At 50.6% G+C, this 16039-nt stretch overlaps 1 protein-coding gene across 1 annotated transcript in view; it reads left to right on the top strand.

Annotated features, from left to right (window-relative positions):
- The window catches only part of NCOA7 (nuclear receptor coactivator 7), a 179562-nt gene that overhangs the window by 141525 nt on the left and 21998 nt on the right, over positions 1 to 16039 (top strand). The gene's annotated exons all lie outside the window — the stretch shown is intronic.

The following is a 16039-nucleotide window of genomic DNA, read 5'->3' as shown; positions in this document are numbered from 1 at the left end:
CCGGCTGCGCTCGCTGGGCTGCCCGCCGAGCGTCTGGGTTCAGGGGCGGGGCTCCGCTCGGGTCCTCCAACCCACCTGGATGGGAGGGGCCGGTGTGCTGCCGGGCGCGCTGCTCCGGATGGATGCGCGCTGGGCTTGGGGTCGCTGGGGGTCCGCGCTCCTCCCTCCTCCGGCTGCGCTCGCTGGGCGGCCCGCCGAGCGTCCGGGTTCAGGGGCGGGGCTCCGCTCGGGTCCTCCAACCCACCTGGATGGGAGGGGCCGGTGTGCTGCCGGGCGCGCTGCTCCGGATGGACGCGCGCTGGGCTTGGGGTCGCTGGGGGTCCGCGCTCCTCCCTCCTCCGGCTGCGCTCGCTGGGCGGCCCGCCGAGCGTCCGGGTTCAGGGGCGGGGCTCCGCTCGGGTCCTCCAACCCACCTGGATGGGAGGGGCCGGTGTGCTGCCGGGCGCGCTGCTCCGGATGGACGCGCGCTGGGCTTGGGGTCGCTGGGGGTCCGCGCTCCTCCCTCCTCCGGCTGCGCTCGCTGGGCGGCCCGCCGAGCGTCCGGGTTCAGGGGCGGGGCTCCGCTCGGGTCCTCCAACCCACCTGGATGGGAGGGGCCGGTGTGCTGCCGGGCGCGCTGCTCCGGATGGATGTGCGCTGGGCTTGGGGTCGCTGGGGGTCCGCGCTCCTCCCTCCTCCGGCTGCGCTCGCTGGGCGGCCCGCCGAGCGTCCGGGTTCAGGGGCGGGGCTCCGCTCGGGTCCTCCAACCCACCTGGATGGGAGGGGCCGGTGTGCTGCCGGGCGCGCTGCTCCGGATGGACGCGCGCTGGGCTTGGGGTCGCTGGGGGTCCGCGCTCCTCCCTCCTCCGGCTGCGCTCGCTGGGCGGCCCGCCGAGCGTCCGGGTTCAGGGGCGGGGCTCCGCTCGGGTCCTCCAACCCACCTGGATGGGAGGGGCCGGTGTGCTGCCGGGCGCGCTGCTCCGGATGGACGCGCGCTGGGCTTGGGGTCGCTGGGGGTCCGCGCTCCTCCCTCCTCCGGCTGCGCTCGCTGGGCGGCCCGCCGAGCGTCCGGGTTCAGGGGCGGGGCTCCGCTCGGGTCCTCCAACCCACCTGGATGGGAGGGGCCGGTGTGCTGCCGGGCGCGCTGCTCCGGATGGACGCGCGCTGGGCTTGGGGTCGCTGGGGGTCCGCGCTCCTCCCTCCTCCGGCTGCGCTCGCTGGGCGGCCCGCCGAGCGTCCGGGTTCAGGGGCGGGGCTCCGCTCGGGTCCTCCAACCCACCTGGATGGGAGGGGCCGGTGTGCTGCCGGGCGCGCTGCTCCGGATGGACGCGCGCTGGGCTTGGGGTCGCTGGGGGTCCGCGCTCCTCCCTCCTCCGGCTGCGCTCGCTGGGCGGCCCGCCGAGCGTCCGGGTTCAGGGGCGGGGCTCCGCTCGGGTCCTCCAACCCACCTGGATGGGAGGGGCCGGTGTGCTGCCGGGCGCGCTGCTCCGGATGGATGCGCGCTGGGCTTGGGGTCGCTGGGGGTCCGCGCTCCTCCCTCCTCCGGCTGCGCTCGCTGGGCGGCCCGCCGAGCGTCCGGGTTCAGGGGCGGGGCTCCGCTCGGGTCCTCCAACCCACCTGGATGGGAGGGGCCGGTGTGCTGCCGGGCGCGCTGCTCCGGATGGACGCGCGCTGGGCTTGGGGTCGCTGGGGGTCCGCGCTCCTCCCTCCTCCGGCTGCGCTCGCTGGGCGGCCCGCCGAGCGTCCGGGTTCAGGGGCGGGGCTCCGCTCGGGTCCTCCAACCCACCTGGATGGGAGGGGCCGGTGTGCTGCCGGGCGCGCTGCTCCGGATGGACGCGCGCTGGGCTTGGGGTCGCTGGGGGTCCGCGCTCCTCCCTCCTCCGGCTGCGCTCGCTGGGCGGCCCGCCGAGCGTCCGGGTTCAGGGGCGGGGCTCCGCTCGGGTCCTCCAACCCACCTGGATGGGAGGGGCCGGTGTGCTGCCGGGCGCGCTGCTCCGGATGGATGTGCGCTGGGCTTGGGGTCGCTGGGGGTCCGCGCTCCTCCCTCCTCCGGCTGCGCTCGCTGGGCGGCCCGCCGAGCGTCCGGGTTCAGGGGCGGGGCTCCGCTCGGGTCCTCCAACCCACCTGGATGGGAGGGGCCGGTGTGCTGCCGGGCGCGCTGCTCCGGATGGACGCGCGCTGGGCTTGGGGTCGCTGGGGGTCCGCGCTCCTCCCTCCTCCGGCTGCGCTCGCTGGGCGGCCCGCCGAGCGTCCGGGTTCAGGGGCGGGGCTCCGCTCGGGTCCTCCAACCCACCTGGATGGGAGGGGCCGGTGTGCTGCCGGGCGCGCTGCTCCGGATGGACGCGCGCTGGGCTTGGGGTCGCTGGGGGTCCGCGCTCCTCCCTCCTCCGGCTGCGCTCGCTGGGCGGCCCGCCGAGCGTCCGGGTTCAGGGGCGGGGCTCCGCTCGGGTCCTCCAACCCACCTGGATGGGAGGGGCCGGTGTGCTGCCGGGCGCGCTGCTCCGGATGGACGCGCGCTGGGCTTGGGGTCGCTGGGGGTCCGCGCTCCTCCCTCCTCCGGCTGCGCTCGCTGGGCGGCCCGCCGAGCGTCCGGGTTCAGGGGCGGGGCTCCGCTCGGGTCCTCCAACCCACCTGGATGGGAGGGGCCGGTGTGCTGCCGGGCGCGCTGCTCCGGATGGACGCGCGCTGGGCTTGGGGTCGCTGGGGGTCCGCGCTCCTCCCTCCTCCGGCTGCGCTCGCTGGGCGGCCCGCCGAGCGTCCGGGTTCAGGGGCGGGGCTCCGCTCGGGTCCTCCAACCCACCTGGATGGGAGGGGCCGGTGTGCTGCCGGGCGCGCTGCTCCGGATGGATGCGCGCTGGGCTTGGGGTCGCTGGGGGTCCGCGCTCCTCCCTCCTCCGGCTGCGCTCGCTGGGCGGCCCGCCGAGCGTCCGGGTTCAGGGGCGGGGCTCCGCTCGGGTCCTCCAACCCACCTGGATGGGAGGGGCCGGTGTGCTGCCGGGCGCGCTGCTCCGGATGGACGCGCGCTGGGCTTGGGGTCGCTGGGGGTCCGCGCTCCTCCCTCCTCCGGCTGCGCTCGCTGGGCGGCCCGCCGAGCGTCCGGGTTCAGGGGCGGGGCTCCGCTCGGGTCCTCCAACCCACCTGGATGGGAGGGGCCGGTGTGCTGCCGGGCGCGCTGCTCCGGATGGATGCGCGCTGGGCTTGGGGTCGCTGGGGGTCCGCGCTCCTCCCTCCTCCGGCTGCGCTCGCTGGGCGGCCCGCCGAGCGTCCGGGTTCAGGGGCGGGGCTCCGCTCGGGTCCTCCAACCCACCTGGATGGGAGGGGCCGGTGTGCTGCCGGGCGCGCTGCTCCGGATGGACGCGCGCTGGGCTTGGGGTCGCTGGGGGTCCGCGCTCCTCCCTCCTCCGGCTGCGCTCGCTGGGCGGCCCGCCGAGCGTCCGGGTTCAGGGGCGGGGCTCCGCTCGGGTCCTCCAACCCACCTGGATGGGAGGGGCCGGTGTGCTGCCGGGCGCGCTGCTCCGGATGGACGCGCGCTGGGCTTGGGGTCGCTGGGGGTCCGCGCTCCTCCCTCCTCCGGCTGCGCTCGCTGGGCGGCCCGCCGAGCGTCCGGGTTCAGGGGCGGGGCTCCGCTCGGGTCCTCCAACCCACCTGGATGGGAGGGGCCGGTGTGCTGCCGGGCGCGCTGCTCTGGATGGACGCGCGCTGGGCTTGGGGTCGCTGGGGGTCCGCGCTCCTCCCTCCTCCGGCTGCGCTCGCTGGGCGGCCCGCCGAGCGTCCGGGTTCAGGGGCGGGGCTCCGCTCGGGTCCTCCAACCCACCTGGATGGGAGGGGCCGGTGTGCTGCCGGGCGCGCTGCTCCGGATGGACGCGCGCTGGGCTTGGGGTCGCTGGGGGTCCGCGCTCCTCCCTCCTCCGGCTGCGCTCGCTGGGCGGCCCGCCGAGCGTCCGGGTTCAGGGGCGGGGCTCCGCTCGGGTCCTCCAACCCACCTGGATGGGAGGGGCCGGTGTGCTGCCGGGCGCGCTGCTCCGGATGGACGCGCGCTGGGCCTGGGGTCGCTGGGGGTCCGCGCTCCTCCCTCCTCCGGCTGCGCTCGCTGGGCGGCCCGCCGAGCGTCCGGGTTCAGGGGCGGGGCTCCGCTCGGGTCCTCCAACCCACCTGGATGGGAGGGGCCGGTGTGCTGCCGGGCGCGCTGCTCCGGATGGACGCGCGCTGGGCTTGGGGTCGCTGGGGGTCCGCGCTCCTCCCTCCTCCGGCCCCTCTCAAGGATTTTTATCTTTTCTTAATGTAGCCTTTTCCTGAGCAGTAAACTCTGCCAATTTAGAACTGTAATGTGTTACTTGTATTTGCTAACATTCTTAATAGATGTGTAGTTATTAAACTATGCTTTCTGTGTAACCTGGCACACTTTGGGAAACTGTTGCCTCCGGATAAGGTTCTGGTCTTTTATCTTGTGCCCAGGCCTTTCTCTACAGTCACCCAGGCTCCCGGTTTTTTTTTTATTCCATTTTTCATCTCCTGCCATTCTCTTCGGCAAAACATTCGTGCTGCCTTTTGATTTCTTCTGAGAGCAATCCCTCCTTTGATTGATGAGTTCCTGTTCAATGCAGATATCCCAGCTGAGACCCACTAGTTTCCACCATTAGAAGGTTGGAGCTCCATAACGGTTTTGTTTTGGTTTTTTGGTTTTTGTTGTTGTGGTAGTGGTGGTGGTGGTTGTGTGTTTTTTGTTTGTTTTGTTTTTTTTTGGTTACTGCATTAACCTAAGCATTGTGGGGGAGAGCCTGCATCTCCTGCATCTCCACATTGCTGTCTTCATCAACCCATCACTGATTGCATCCTCCTCTGTCAGAAGTCAAGTGATGTGATTGCCTTGCCCTTACTCTCTGCCATGTCCAGTTTTACCTCCGTTCAGCCTCACCTGCTCTGAAAATGTCAGGTGTTTTCCTACACATTCACTCCCATTGACCATTTCCCCCCTTCATCCTGCTCTTCCTCTTCCCTCAGCACTCAGTTTACTTATGGCTCCTTGGAAGCTGTCCTTGACTCCAGCACTGGCTGCTTCTCTTATGGGCTCTTCTGCCATTTCTCACCAAGGAAGGAAGGTGGGAAGGAAAGAGAGAGCAGGAGCACGAATGTCAGAATGATTGTTGGCAGCAGAGATGTATGGTAATAATATGGCTAGAGCAGAGAACCTGCAGGAATTGGCACAGAATTAGGCCCACAGTCCAACCCAAAGAGCTTAATTTTACCCTGAAGCCTATCAGAAGACTCTGGAAGGGTCTTACATAGCTGTCTAAGTGACCCGTTGAAGAGTGATCCTTTGGATTTTAGCAGATCACCTCGGCTCTGCCACTTCTACTATTGTCGCTGTTTCCTCCTCCAGCATCAAGCATTTTCCAGGGCCCAGCACTTGACCGAGCTCTAAGCTGAATGTTCCAAAGCCTTTGCTTTAGGATCAGTTAGCAGCCAGTGAGGCAGTAATTATTGGTAATTGTGTTGGCTTGGCCAAGGGCCCAAGATAGTGTCCGGAGGCAACAGAGGCCCAATAGAAGCTTAATGATTCATCCCACCAGAAGATGAGTCAGAGTGAATTGCAAAAAAAGACTGTCAACAGGCCACCCTCAGGTGCAGCATTTAGGGTAACTAATGTTGGGCCTGGAACTGTGAATGCACTCAGCCCTCTGGGAATCCTAACCCTGGCCCAGGAATAGGATTTAGTATTTTCCCCCTCTTTACTAGAAAATACTGAGGACAAGTTTAATAAAGGGCATATACTACAGGTGAATAAAGTGAAGATAGAAAAATAAAGGGATAAGATAGAGAAGAAAGGGTGGAAAGAATGGGACGTGTGCAGTGAAAATAATGGAGGACATTTCTCACCCCCCAAAATGGACTCTTGAGAGTACAGCCAGCAGATAGGTGAAGAAAAAGAGAGCTCGTTTTTTTGGAGAGAAAGGTGAAGAAAAGGGATGATAGGGTACACACTTTGATAAAGTAGCATAAAAGAGAATGCTGTGTTCAAAAAGGAAAGAAAATAACAAGGTGAGGTTGAGAGCTTGGAAATGTGGAGGCCTGGAATAGCTCCTCTGTTTGGTTGAAAAGGAATCAAGAGAGAGAATGATGTCCTAGGTGATTAGGTTTTGGAGTTTTGGGGGTTTTGGGGTTTTTTTGGCTAATGGAATTCCTGTATGGAATTTCCTGTATGGAATTTCCATGGCCCTATTAAACTGGAATAAGCAGATCCATCTGGACCCATCACACCCCCAAGACAAAAGTTAGATGGTTGGTCATTCTGTTTCTGCAGGAAGGTGTTTGGAAACCAGGTGCATTAGAAGCAGGGATGGAAAATGACCCTCTGAATAGAAATGTCCTTGTCCTGCTAAAAAGCAGTAAGCTTTAGGCATAGAGAGGCCCCAGCTTTTCTTATTGCATGCAGAATTGCATAGAGAAGGACAGTTCACTAAAGGACCCGGAGTTCTTCTGTCTTCCATGAAAAAGATAGCCCAGTGCCCTCCAGGATAGGGACCCTCTCCTAACCCACACCACCTAAAGGCTGTCATGACAGTTCCATCTTGACTATAAAAGGATGGAACCAGTTCCAGGTTCCAGTTGAGCTTTCCAGAGAGAGACCAGCTATAGCCAACCCCTTGAATCAGATATTCTATCCCTTCTTTACAGAAAAGAACAAGACTACATCTTGTGTCCATTTGTCCATTCGGGGCAATCCGCATCCCTGCTTCCCATCCCTTTATCCATTCTGCATCCAGATTCTCTTTCTCTTCCTTTACTTCTTTGAGCAAACTCACTTGTTTATGGATTTGACTTGAGCATTTGTAAATTCTTTTGTGCCTGACCCACCCCAGCCCCAGCCTATTCCTGTCCTATTTGTAGGATCAAAGCAGTTGGGGATAGGGTGAGTGTGCCTGTTAAGGCAAGATGGAAACATTAGCCTGGATCCAAGAGGAGCAAATGTGGAGGAAAGGGGGTGGGGTGGGAAATGGGGATCAGAGTTTAATGCCCCAGCGGGACTGATAGTGTCAGGAGGATGGTGGGTGCAGTGGAGACAAGGCAGGTTTCCAGGTGGGGATATGGAAAATACACATAGGCGAACCCCATTTGCCAAAAAGAACCATTCCAAGAATAGGCTGAATAAACATTCAATAAACTTAAGGTCACTCTAATCTGGAAGGAAGAAGGATGAAGTCATATCCTCCTCTCCAATTAAATAATAAAAGTAACAGAAACAAAAGGCAGAGAATTTGAGCAGAAGTCGAGCTGGAAAGAGGGATAAAGATTCTTTCCACTTGTGCCCGAGGAACTTTATCGCTAAAAAATTAAATTGCTTCCAAATCAACTCTGCTTTTCTTTTGTGGAACTAGCCATTTTCCCGATCTATTCCTTCTGCTTTTATTCTCCAAGGCCCATACTATGCAGAACCTCTCTCCTTGGAGAATGAGGAAATGATGTGAAAGGCTTTTACTGAGAAAATCAGGGTGTACAAGTGCCCTGAAGTCAGAGAGGAGAGAGACAGGAATATTATCTGTTTGGGGTGCTTCATTATTGAATGTTACTTTTGAAGTTTCCCATTTCATCTCACTTGAGGCTTCCTGTGGTTGGGTCATTTCTTTAGTTGCAGAGACATAGCTAGTACCTGATGAAAGTGAGGGGGGGAAGCCAGTCCACCCTGCCTGCTACAACCATGCAGAATTATTTCCAGAAGCTTTGCTGAGGTGAGGCAACGGCCATGATGTTCCCCAAGCATTGTTGGTCTCTGGGACCTGAGGAGTTGTGTTGCTGAATGTATTGATGAATAGTGATACACAAGGAGGACAGAAGAGGGGACAGCACTTGTCCCCAGGACTTCTTACTAGTATCCCTTAAACTTCATTAATAAAACCCGAAACCATGGAAATCTTTGACCTGTGCAGTGACCCGTCTAACTATGGGTAGGGGTTGAAGGAAAACCTTCCTTTTGGGGTTCTGCATTCATAAAAGAGGAGACAGTGAGCTTACACAGTCAGGAACATTTTTAGGGATGTGGTGTTTGAACACATTATTCTTTCTGCCTAGCCCTAGTGTTTGGTTTTTTTTTTTTTTAAATTTTTATTAGTGAAACACCATGAGGTACAGTTGTAGAGTTACAAATTTTTGTGCTTGGGTTTCAATTATACAATGATCGATTACCCATCCCTCCACCAGTGCCCATTCTACACCACCACTAATCCCAGTATCCCTCCCCCCAGACCCCCCATCTTACCTCTGTGGCAGGGCATTCCCTTTTGTTCTCTCTCTCTCTCTTTTTGAGTGCTGTGGTTTGCAAAAGAGGCATTGAGTGGCAATCATGTTCAGTCTATAGTCTACTCTCATCACACATCTCCCATCCTCCCAACACCCTTTATTTGGTGCTCCCTTCTCTATCTGAGCTGCCTTTTCCCCTAGCATGTGCTGCTGGCTTCAAAGCCATGGAGTAAACCTCCTGGTACTTATCTCGGCTATTCTTGAGTGTTAGTCTCCTATTTTGTTACTTTATGTTCCCCAGATGAATGCAGTCTTTCTATGTCTGTCCCTCTCTTTCTGACTCATTTCGCTTAGCATGATACTTTCCATATAGTACCACTTGTATGTAAATTTCATGACTTCATCTTTTCTAACAGCTTCATACTACTCCATTATGTAGATATACCAAAGTTTCTTTGACGAGTCTAAAAGGCACATGAGAAAATGCTTTACATCATTAATCATCAGGGAGATGCAGATCAAAACAACAGTGAGATATCATTTCACACCACAGAGACTGACCCACATCCAAAAGAACAGAAGCAACCAGGCTTGGCGTGGATGTGACGAGAAAGGGACCCTCCTTCACTGTTGGTGGGAATGCCGACTGGTTCAGCCCTTTCGGAAAACAGTATGGACAATTCTCAGAAAATTAGAAATTGAGCTCCCATTTGACCCAGCAATACCACTCCTGGGAATATATTCCAAAGAGGCAAAAAAGTATAGTTGACGTGATGTCTGCACTTGTTTGTTCATTGCAGCACTGTTTACCATAGCTAAAATCTGAAAAAAAAAAAAAACCTGTGTGCCCTAGCCCTAGTGTTCTTATGTTTAAATTGGCTCTTGTAGCACATGCCCCTTAGGAGGCCTTGTGCAGTGTAAGCTCTGTGAGCCAGGAAATCACATCTTTTCTTTGTAGGTAGTTATATGTTATATTCTACAGGTCTTGCCTATAGGAGAAAGTTGCTTCTCTAATATTAAGATGTTCATGACTTGAACCTCTTTCCTGTGATATTCTGAGAATACCTATTACCTAAAACCCCTTACGTAAGACTTACCTCCTATGGTAAGTCCGCAAACCTTGGTGGGTTTAATTTCTCTACTTCTCCCTGACTACTCTTGACCCACCCCTGGCTACTTCAGAATAGGTCATTCACTGTGGCCACAAACAAATCAGATTTGATCCATCATTCACAGGAAACCCAGAAGTTCCAAGAAAAGAGGCTTGGATACATTTCCTTACATGATCTGCCACATACTTTACCCTTTCAACTTCCAGCCCCAGATTCATGAATATAATACAGCTCTTAAGAAACACACAGAACATGTGCCATATATAGTTATTTCCTTCCAGAGTATTCCCATTACAGTAAGAGGACTGGCCTAAATTCAACTCAAATTAACCTGCTCCTAAAGTAATCATCACATTTCTCTGGTCCCAGAGCAGCACTCTTAAGTCAGACCGCTCTCACACCTATTCAGTGGTTTTTCCTTGAATAAAAGAGAGGTTAAAAATGGGTTAAAAGGGAGGCTGTTATTTCTAATGGGATTCCTCTTTTACGACCACATTATTTCATTATAGGTACTATGATAATTTTGATCTTTGAAAGCAAAGGTATTTGGTATGAGATTTTTTTTCTTTCTGGGGGAGTCCTTTAATTCATTTACAAATATTTCTCTATCACCTTTATCTGACCAACTCTCCCAAAAGAGAATTGTGTTGCCTTCATTTATCATTGGAATAATGAATCCTACTCAGGTTACATCTACACAGTCAAAAAGAAATGTTCAAATGATCTTCCTGGTCAAGTTAATGACCTCATGTGACTGTCAGTTGCTTAGAGAGGATCACTCCTTAATATCTTTATTGATCACTATTAAAGTGTTTGAAAGTTTTACTGTATATGTCTAAGAAGAAATGCAGTCTTAATTCCTAATCTGTGCCTCATCCATCAGTCTTTTGCAGTCTTTTGCAGTCTTGAATAATATATTTCCTGGACTTTTGACATTTCCTGGAATGTTTCTTCAGTGTTCATTATTTTACAGTGGCTTCCCTAATGTAGTAATTAGAAGGCCTTTGAGAAGTCCTTCAAAGAGGACAACTGAGAAAATGATAAAAATGTATCTGATGTCATAACCAAGCAGCTCGCAGGAAATTTCTACCATATCATTGTGGACTAAGAGGAGGTATTTGTAGATATCGCTCTCATTATGCAGTATCTGAAGAGAATTGGATTAAATCACAGCCAGTATCTCCACAAGTTCTGGTGTTCTGGCATGATTGAGGGTTTCTGGCACATGTAGATAATCCAGGAAATGCTATTGAAGGTGGTCCCAAATCTATACCCTGCAGCTTTGGGACCACCTTGAGTACCACCCTGAGTATGCCTGATGATGAACAGGCTTTGAAGACTCCCTGACCTGAGTAAAAACACATGGGACCATGGACCATCCCAATAAAACTGATATTAGAAAAAGTCATAAGATTTTTGTATTTGGTATTAGGGATTGAGGAGAGGAATTATGATGAGTTTTGCCCTAGAATAGACATTATGAGCAAGCAGAGATTTTTCTTCCCTTTATTTTATTTTATTTTTTTTAAAGTTGTAGATTTACAATTTTTTGTGCTTTGGTTTCAATTATACAATGATCAGATACCCATCCCTCCACCAGTGCCCATTTTCCACCACCATGGATAATATCCCTCCCACCCCCATCCCCCCATCCCCCCTGTCTCTGTGGCAGGGCAATCCCCTGTGTTCTCTCTCTCCTTTTGGGTGTTGTGGTCTGCAAAAGAGGCATTGAGTGGCAAACATGTTCAGTCCATAGTCTACTTTCGACATGCATCTCCCCTCCTGGGAGGATCCTCCAAACATCCTTTATTTGGTGCTCCCTTCTCTATCTGAACTGCCCTTTCCTCTAGGATACCCGGCTGGCCTCTAAGTTATGGAGTAGTCCTCCTGGTGCTGATCTCAGCTATTCTTGGGTATTAATCTCATACTTTGTTACTTTATATCCCCCAGATGAATGCAATCTTTCTATGTCTATCCCTCTCTTTATGACTCATTTTGCTTAGCATGATACTTTCCATATTGTACCACTTGTATGTAAATTTCATGACTTCATCTTTTCTAAGAGCTACATAGTACTCCATTGTGTAGATGTACCAAAGTTTCTTTAACCAGTCATCTGTTCTTGGGCATTCAGGTTTCTTCCAGTTTCTGGCTATTGTAAAGAGTGCTGCAATGAACAAACAAGTGCAGATGTCACTTCGACTACACATTTTTGCCTCTCTGGGATATATTCCCAGGAGTGGTATGAGCAAGCAGAGATTTTTCTGTGATTGGTTACCTTATAAAGAGGGAAGACTGGAAAGACACGTAGTAGCCATATTAGATGTTTCCTTACTCTGTGATTGGACAGTGTTCAGGATTTTGTGTATGTTCATGCTGTGAGACCTCAGATTTGTCTTGTGTCTTGTCATCATTCATCCTTGTCATAGAGTGCCCTTATCTGATGTCGATGTTACATGAAATTGTCTGTGTTCAATGGAAGGTTATCAGTGTCAACCTGTGAATGCTAGACTAACTCCAGCCACACTAGGGCTAGGATCATGCAAGCCCCCAGCTCTCAAGGACTATTTTTTCTTTCCCTCACAACCTATCAAATAATTAGGGAGATATTTATTCAGTGCAGTTGTACATATAGTAAGTGTCTTCTTTACTGAAAGAGAGTGAAGCATATTTGGTTCTCAGTTCTATTCCGGAATATAGTTCTGGGGGGCCAGAGAGACAGTACATCCGGTATGGCACTTGCATTGTGTGCAGCCGACTGAAATTCAATACAGGAATCCTAGATGGTCCCCTAACCACCTCCAGGAATAATCCCTGAGCTCAATGCCAGGAGTGAGTGCAAAGCCAGACGTAAGCCCTGAGCATACCCAGGTATATCCCTGAAACATAAATTTTAATTAAAAATGAGTTATATGGACTAAATCTTAAATATTATAGAGTAAAAAGAGTGACTAATGCAGATTTATTAAACTCTAATTTTAGTAGGAAATTTCATACTTCTTGATAAAAATAGTTTAAAGAATCAAGCATACATATTACTAGTTGGAGGGTAAAGAATGATATTGAATCTACAAAGGGCAGCGTATTATTACCTAACAAAATTATAAGTGAATTGCTCCTTTGATAATGCAGTCCCACTTTTTTGAATGTATCAGACTGCTATTTCTGTATATGTGTGGAATGACTCACATCCGAAGTTATTCATCAAGACATTGTTTCAAACAACACAGTCTTGGAAAGAATCCAGGTGTCCAGCATAGAGGATAGTTACTAAAACTAGGGAAAATCTTCCAGTAATATATTATGTAGCTATAAAAGCATGAGGTAGTGATCTCTACTAAAGAAGAATCACATTTGGAATATATGTCAAATTTAAAAAGCAAGATAGGATAGAACCATCATTTTGTAGAAGTCACAACGAATTTATATTTATTCTAATTTGAATAGACATAAAAATATCACAAAAGCATATCAGAAATTAATAAAGTGGTCACTTATATGACAAAAGAGTGGACAAAAATTGTGGTAGACAGTGATTTGAATCCGAAGGAAACTTCTCATTATATGTGTTTTACGATGTAATTTTGATACTTGCATCATAAAAATGTTTCCTCACCTCTAAGGCCCTCCCGTTGATCATCGATTTGCTCGAGTGGGCCCAGTAACGTCTCCATTGGAGACTTTGTTGTTACTGTGTCTGGCATATCGAATACTCTCGGTAGCTTGCCGGGCTCTCCGAGAGGGGCGGAGGAATCGAACTCGGGTCGGCCATGTTGGCCACTTGTAAGGCGAACGCCCTACCCGCTGTGCTATCGCTCCAGCCATAAAAATGTATTATTCCAAAAATTATTAAGTTAATTATTATCATGGATGATAGACATGGTCTAAAATGAATTTTCCATGACTCTCCATTCCCCAGAGTTAACCATTTTTGATCAGTCTTTTTGGTCAATCCTTTGACACAAACTACTATGTTAGGCAAGGATCTCCAGAGAAACAGAACTAATAGGATGTGTAGAGAAATATTTGTTTTAAGGAATCAGCTTACTTTGGCTATAGGGTGAGTATGTCTAAAATTTGCAGTGTAGGTTGGCAGACTATAGACCCAAGAAAAATCTGATCATGTATTCCCAAGTGTAAAATCCATATAGCTGAAGTTCCTTCTAGCTAGCAGACCTCAGTCTATTTTCTTAAGCCCTTTTGGCTCATAGTATGAGATCTTCTCCTGTTATAGAAAGTATTAAAGCTCATTTAAGTGCATTTTTTAAATTAGTAAATTTAAAATTAATTGCATTTTAATAACTGTCGTAGTAATATCTAATGTTTGAACAAAAATGGGACAAGGCCTAGCCACATTGACACATAAAGTTAATGATTACACATACATAATTTTAGTAATTTACAATTATAATGTATATCCATATAATTTTAAAATCATACACATTGATACTACCTTTTTGGGGAGTGAAAACTTTTGTTGTTTGTTTTGAGCTATGCCCAGCTGTGCTCAGGGATTATTCCTGGCAGGCTTGGGGATCATATGGGATGCTGGGGATCAAACGTGAGTCAGCCATGTGCAAGGGGGCACCCTACCCATTATACCATCTCTCCAGCCCCCAGCTGTCTATATTTTGAAAGAGTAGGAGAAATTTCAGAGGAAATATTCCTTTAGAATATGTAGAGAAGAAAAGGCAAGGCACTCCTGTATCACAAAAAACAATATATTAACACACACATGAAAGAAATAACAGCCTAGAAATCATTTAATAACGGTTAATTCTTTTATTATATGAAGCACTGTAGCACTGTCCTCCCATTGTTCATCGATTTGCTTAAGCTGGCACCAGTAACGTCTCCATTGTAAGACTTGTTACTGTTTTTGGCATATTGAATATGCCACGGGGAGCTTGCCAGGCCCTGCAGTGCAGGCAGGATACTCTCAGTATCTTGCTGGGCTCTCCCAGAGGGACAGAGGTCGGCTGTGTGCAAGGCAGATGCCCTACCTGCTGTTCTGTCGCTCCAGCCTAGGTGGCCAAGTGGTTAAGGCAATGGACTGCTATTATATGAAGACTCCCACAAATTAAAAAATATATATCGAGTCCACAGTCAGGTAGAGACATCTCATGAAAGAAGGGCTGCAACCAGGAAAAAAACATTTAAGAAATGTTTAACACACTAACACTCAAAGAAATGAAAAGTGAATCAGGTTCCACTCATTTAAAAAGGAGGGCAAGAGGCCGGGAGATAGTCCAGTGGTTAGCACCTATGCGTAGTAAGCACCCTACCTCAGTTTGATTTCTGGCACTACAAAACTATGAGTTTTGACACATGCATTCATAGAGACCTCACAGCACCACACCCTGGGCCCTTGCACTGAACTGACAGCTCTGTAGGCCAAGAATTGCCAGTGCAACCCCAGACCTCCTGAGTACCCCTCTCCAAAAAAAAGTATAAGTAAGATTTGTTTTGTGATATTTCAACTACAGTGCTAGTGTTAGAGTATATTCAGTCTTTCAGAAACAGTTTGGCAGGCAAATCACAAGCTATAAGATCATGCTTTGGGCCTAATCATCTTTTTAAAAAAAAATAATCTCAAGAAAATCAAAAGATGGTAAAAAGCATACACTATGAGGGTGTTGGCGCATTATTCGTACAATCAGAGAAAGAGCAATAAACTTAACTACCTGAGGCTTAAGAATACAGTTCATCATGTTTGCCACTCAATGCCTCTTTTGCAGACCACAACACCCAAAAGGAGAGAGAGAACACAGGGGATTGCCCTGCCACAGAGACGGGGGGATGGGGGGATGGGGGTGGGAGGGATAATATCCATGGTGGTGGAAAATGGGCACTGGTGGAGGGATGGGTATCTGATCATTGTATAATTGAAACCAAAGCACAAAAAATTGTAAATCTACAACTTTAAAAAAAATAAAATAAAATAAAGGGGAAAAAAAAAAAAGAAAAAAAAAAAAAAAAGAATACAGTTCATCGACCATGATCCCAGAGGTACACAAACCAATCTTTGAACCCGGGGGCTTTTGACAGTACTCCCTTAGGCTTATTACTAAAATATCAGAAATCCAAAATCGCATGGCCGCATTAGCAGCCACACGACATCATATGTTCTTTATAATCAGCATTAGAAAACAAATTATCTAATGATGTCTTTTTGGCAGGTCTGAATGTTGGGGAAAATTCATAATAATAACGTTTGGTCTTTTGTCATAATATTGAATGTGATCTACGTAGAGAGAGAAAATAAAGTGGAAATCTGCCACACAGGCGGGGGGGCGGTGATTGAGAGGGGGTATACTTGGGTTCTTGGTTCGGAAAATGTGCACTGGTGAAGGGATGGGTGTTTGAACATTGTATGACCGACTGAGACTTAAATCGAAAGGCTTTGTGACTGTTCTCATGGTGATTCAAGAACGTGTTCTCTGATTCGGGAATAGCCGTCTCAGTATTGATTAAGTCTGGAGATATGTGTCAGAATCTAGATGTTCAATATATATGAAAACAGAGGATTTGGAATCAGATTACATTCTATATCAATAAAATTTTGTTTACAGTATTAAAGCAGTAACTAGTATTACTCCTGATTGTTACTAAGATGTTTAATTAAAATTATATTGGAAATTCAGTAATTAGATAAAACTCCACATTACCTTTTTTTATCCCCAGTGAATACAAGGGTCCAGAAAGTAAAAGCC

This window comes from Sorex fumeus, unplaced genomic scaffold (assembly GCF_029834395.1).
Source record: "Sorex fumeus unplaced genomic scaffold, SorFum_2.1 ptg000061l, whole genome shotgun sequence".
NCBI classification, from domain to species: Eukaryota; Metazoa; Chordata; class Mammalia; order Eulipotyphla; family Soricidae; genus Sorex; species Sorex fumeus.
The sequence above is the reverse complement of the archived record's forward strand: the minus strand, read 5'-3'. Positions and strand labels throughout refer to the sequence as shown.